Raw genomic sequence first — 5,716 nt, 5'->3', positions numbered from 1 at the left:
GCTCACTGTTTATCCCAGAGGCAGCATCGATCGGCTTCAGTTAGCAGCAGTAGCGAAGGAATCGCTCGATCGGGTTCAGTTAACATCCATCGATCGATCGCTCGGGTTTAGTAACGCGTAGCCTACAGTGCAATCGCTCGGGTTCAGTTAGAGCCCAACGCCTCGCTCGGGTTCAGTTAGAGCCAACGTCTCGCACACACGCGCGTACGTGTACGAGAGAAACGCGCATCGCTCGGCCCTCGACCTCCCACCGTCACCGGGAACTCCCCGAAATTTTCCTCCCGCTTGCTTCTACCATGGTTTTTTCCGTCATGGACGGCCCAAAGAATGTCATGCAGCTGCGCCTCCGGCCCACCCAGGACAAAAAGCCCATTTTCTGTCATGATTTTTTGTCATAGAAGTGGGAGCCCACCACATCTATGATGATACCGGGTTTTGTCACAATTATCGTCATAGAAGTGTCATATGTATGACAGAAAAAAACTTCATTCGGCCCAAAATGTCACGGATGTGTCTTTTTTTGTAGTGCAACGAGTACGCATAGCAGTTCTCAAAGCAGCCCAAGTAGCAGGAATAGGATATAATCTACAATGTTTAGACTACCAAACACATGCAAAGCTAGTGAAAGCACAAACAGCAGCAGGAACACGTCTCTCCTCAGGATATTGTAAGCATGTAAATCATTGTTCACTTTCTAACTCCCAAGTAAGATATATATCAGGAACATATCTACCCTCAAATGGTGGAATATTCAATTTTAGTTTAGGAAGATGATCATGTACGTTAGGTGGTGGTGCAGCCCTACCGTTGCGATGATATGCATGAGGAGGACCTGGTGGTGGTGGTGCTGGTGGTTGCACGTAGTTCTGATTTTGGTCAAGCCCATCCTCGTAATGGTCCTCCACCTCTGCAGTAGCGGCAGGAGCTACAGAAGCATCAACAGCGGCACCAAAAGTTTGACTAGGCTCAAGGGGAACGCGATGTGCTCGTCCCACTTGATTTGGAAGGCGATGTTGTTGTTGTTGTTGTTGTTGTAGAGGTGCGACAGGTGCAGCGGCCGGTGGTTGTGGAAGACGCGCGAGCAATTCATTAAACTTGTTATCGAGCTTTGTTTTGAACGCCTTCTCAATGCCATCTATCTTCTCCATGGCCTTTTCAAATCTGTTTAGCACATTTTCCACCTGTCCACTCATCATTTGCTGAAACTTATCGTGTAACTCTTTGTCCGTCATGTTCTCCCAGTCAGTCTCATCAACTTGTGATCCTGCCATCGTTAGCAGCAATAGAAACACACAAGAATATGATCCTATAGACTACTAGAAAATGGCGGTGGTGGGGTGTCACAAATCCGTCAAGCAAATCTCAAATTCTTACCCAGCAGCAGGTGGTGAACGGCAACCGTTGTAGTGAAAACTCTCAAAGCTTGGATAGAGCGATTACCAGGGAGAATCAAACGCACGACGTAGATTTATGTGGAGCTAGGAAGGCTTATAATATGGTAGCAAAAAGGGTCAGCAATAATCAATTCAGAGATGCAAAGTTGAATAAACGTTCAACGACGATACTGTGCTGGTCCTAGGCTAGACCGTGCTAGAGATGCGAGCCTAGAACACTAACAAAATCACGGCGCCGCACATAAACAAGGGAAAAGCACACTGGAATTGTTTTCGCTCTTTTTTTTATGCGCTCCTCTTTTTTTGCGAAAAATCACTATAATGGCGAGTGTCTCAAAATTCTTCCCAGGTCAAAATGATAGGATGGGCACAAAAAAAATTTGACTATTTTTTTGGAAATCAGGGCAGCGACGACGAAAAAATGCGACAAAATATCACTATAATGGCACGTGGCTCAAAAGACTTAGAAACACATAAAAATAGGATAGGGAAAAATATTTTTTGTCGCTAAAATTTTGGCCTAAAAACTGCCCGAGGGTCTCCAGACTCTATTTTCGAGACCTACTCGAGCAAGGAAACACGAAACGAAAAATAGATGGATCTCAAAAACAAGCCTAATATGAAAAGAACTCGGATTGGTGGTGGATATATGGTGGTAGGATATGGCAGCAGTGGTGGTATATGGTAGCGTTGGTGGTATATGGATATGGGTCGGTGGTGGTATATGGATACGGATCGATGGTGGTATATGGATACGGATTCAGAGCGGTGGCGGATAAGCGGCGGTGGTAGATGGCAGGGGCGATGATGATGGTGCGGCGGCGGCGTGACAACTTATGACCAGAACTCGAAATTCTAAGGAAAACTAGACGCTAAGACCAGCAACTTGACACGACGATGCAACCCCAAATACGACAAAGCAAAATACTGAAAAGACTATGCAAAGGCTCAGACTGGTTCGGATATGATGAACTAACCCTAATTTTTTTGGCTTTTTCGTGGACTGTAGGTATGAAGAATGGACTCGATCTAAACTATGAAAATCTATAAAATCTCACCGAGCAATCTGAAAAGCTGATACCACTTGATAGAGGCAAAGGTGTCCCGTCTTTTGATGAGATGGTGGCTATCGTTTTGGAGGAAGTCGACTTTGACGATCTGACTACGAACGTGCGAGGACGGCGCGCCTTAGCAATCGCTAAACCAACTTCGAGAGGTTATTGACCACGCCGGAGCACGATCAACCTGACCAGGAAGGTCTGTTTCCTACAGGCAAACGAAAAAAAGCAAGAAACTAAGATTGCAATCTGGATATTGCGAATATAAGAGGAAAACTTTATTGATCAAGGTGGGGTTTTGTGACGTCTTTGTCTGGTCGTTGAACACAAACGAAGTACGTGAAGTTGCAGCTATGATGAACGTTAATCTACACAAAACCCAAAGTCTAAACGATGCCCTAAGGGCTGTATATATGGAGGAAGAGGGGGGAATTTCGTGGCCCTTGGAGGAGGGGTCCGAAACCAACCCTAACTCTTGTTTCTCCACACATATGGACTCTAAAAACAACCTATATTCAAGTATTTCGAAAATACATGGGCCTGACCCAAAAATAAGGTGACGCCGCACCTATAATAGCCTCTGGGCGAAAATTATGAAGTGGCATCTTGTATATTTCGTCCAAGGCTTCATGCACTCATTATGGTGGCTCCAAAGTCCTGAAATCATCACTTGAAACTCTGTTCTTGTCTCCCTTGTGCATGCCATCAACTTCATGCTTGTTCTTGCTCCAATGTTCATCCTTCTCCAAGCTAGACCTTTCATTTGTAAGCAAAACAAATGTATCCAATTTAGGCAGCATCATATTCTCATGAACATTAGAATCATTACCAAGAAACGAAAGTACCTGATAATTTAATTGGCGTGCGTGAGCACTAGTAACCGGTCCAGTATATATAGTAGCAGGGGTTATGGGTGTAACAATGGTATTGATGTCCTCATCAGCGCCTCCATGTCACGTTGGAGCATGGCCTCGTAGCGCATCTGCTCCTCGCCGTCAGTCTGCTCCTGGCGGAGCCAGTGCTCCTTTCAGCGCTCGAGGTGGGCCTCCTCCTGCTCCGGCGTCGCGGCAAAGTGGACGGGAGGCACGCTCACCCACTCGCGGTACTGGCCCGTCCATGAGTAGGCCTCCTCCGGCCAAGTGGGTGGAGGCGGGGAGCGCTTACGCGTCGGCTCCGGCTCCGGCTCTGGCTTGGGCTGGACGGGCGGCGACGATGGCGGTGGCGGCACAAAGAGCGGGGTGTGGACGGAGTCCCCCACCACCGACAGGACAAGGGCTTGCTCCAGCCCATCCCAGTGTGCGTCCTCCTCGAGGCGGCTAGCCTCCAGCGCGTGCTGCAAGGCCTCCTCGAGGGCGGCTTGGTACTCCGCCTCCGCCTCCGCCTCCATGTCCTCCGGGTCTACCTGCGGGTGCGCCGGTGGGAACGACGGCGGGACGGCGTCGACACCCGAGCGTCGTTGCTCCTCGTGTTCGAGGGCGAACTACGCCTCCTAGTTGGGGGAGTCAGCGGCGTACTCTGGCAGCCGACGCTGCTCCGACGTGAGCTGCGCGCGGCTCATGCGCACCTCATTGTCGTGCGCCCGCTGGCTACGCGGAACCGCCGGCATCGGGATCCGCTGCGGATCCGGATGCCAATGGTGCGGCAGCGTGACATCGGGGTACGGTAGTGGCTGCCTGTACTCCCAGTGCCAGCGCGCTTGGTGCACCGGGATGTGCAGGCGCCGGCGACCAGGGTGGAAATGTGGCGCCGTCGGAGAAGGAGGGGGAAGGGGAGCACGGGAGGACGAGGCGTCGGGGGTGCCCTTGCCCTTGCCATTGCTGCTGCTGAAGAGGCCCATGGGCGCGCTAGGGTTTGCGGTCGCCGGCGAGGAAGCAAAGAGAGTGGTGGGGGCAGATGTGGACGGGAGAAGTGGATGAGGCCGACCCCGCTGCACGCATGGTTAAAAAAGAACGCTTCCACTGGCTGACGCGTGGGCCCGCTATCGGTGGTCGTCATAAATAAGACGACCGGTAGCGGTTGGGTGGCCGCCAGGTGGGGACGCGGCGGACGGCGAGGAGACGAGCGGCGCGTCCGCGCCGACACATTCCAGACGCAATTTTGGACCGGAAATGGATCGGCGCGGACGTCAGGCGAACACGATTTAAGTTTGGGTCGGCGCGTTGGGCCTCCACTTTTCTTCGCGCCGACGTAAACCGACGTGAACGGACGAAATGGGTCGCCCCATTAAAGTTGCTCTTATACAAATTGGAATGATGTTGTGTATTACTCCTAGTCACCATCGCCGTATTTGTTTGTTCTGGGTCACGAGCCAAGCCGCCCGTGACATGACTTGAAAACAAATGTATCCCAGCTGCCTTTTCTTTTTCTTTGAATCATACAGCACACGCAATAGTCCAAATACAAGCCTGATGAGGAACTTTCCCAGACCCAGTGAGTCCGTTGCAATCTCCGGACACCAGCGCTCAATCCAAGAAATCATCGCATAGAAAGGTTGCCAATTCCTCCGAATAGCATCTTCCGTTCCAAAGCAAATAGCATAACTGCATCAGGATGGACAGTGCTTCTTCTGGAATGTATAGGTCGACACTTGCGTCTGCAGTATAGCGAAACTGCCGCCTCCGCCTTCCATCCATCCACCCCTTCTCCCGGAAGATCAAGATCAAGAAGCAGCACCGCCATAACACAGTATAGCGAAACTGCCGCCTCCGCCTTCCATCCATCCACCCCACTGTATGAACCACATGCTAATTTGTTGGTAGCTGGTGAGCAGATCGGGCACACGGGAAGTGGTGACGCATGGCAGAAGGCGGGAAGCCGGGAAGGGACGGCAGCTTTCATGATCTTTGCTGGCCGGTTTGGTGATCACTGTCATGCCCTTCGATCCTCTGCTGCCGTACAGTGGTACACACATCAATACCAACCTATTAGGACTAAATTCTCGATTATGAATATTAGAAGCTCTCAAAATTACAAGATTACCGACCATACAAGAATACAGCTCTAACTTTGATTTCCCGGCAAAAATAATAATCTCGACTCCGATCTCTAAATATATGGAAATTTATCCTCTTTTTTCAGAACGTGCATGAGACATTTAGAATTCTAAGGCAAAATAGTATCATTAATTTATTTATAAGTAATACGTTTCCAAAATGTTTCCCTGTAGCCAGTGACGGAGCCAGGATTCGAGTATAGGGGGGGACGAGTACGTATATTGATCTAATCTCGTTGGTAATTACTCGTCGCTTGTACTAAAATTGTTGA

The sequence above is a fragment of the Triticum dicoccoides genome, chromosome 6A, assembly GCF_002162155.2.
Source record: "Triticum dicoccoides isolate Atlit2015 ecotype Zavitan chromosome 6A, WEW_v2.0, whole genome shotgun sequence".
NCBI lineage: Eukaryota > Viridiplantae > Streptophyta > Magnoliopsida > Poales > Poaceae > Triticum > Triticum dicoccoides.
The sequence above is the reverse complement of the archived record's forward strand: the minus strand, read 5'-3'. Positions refer to the sequence as shown.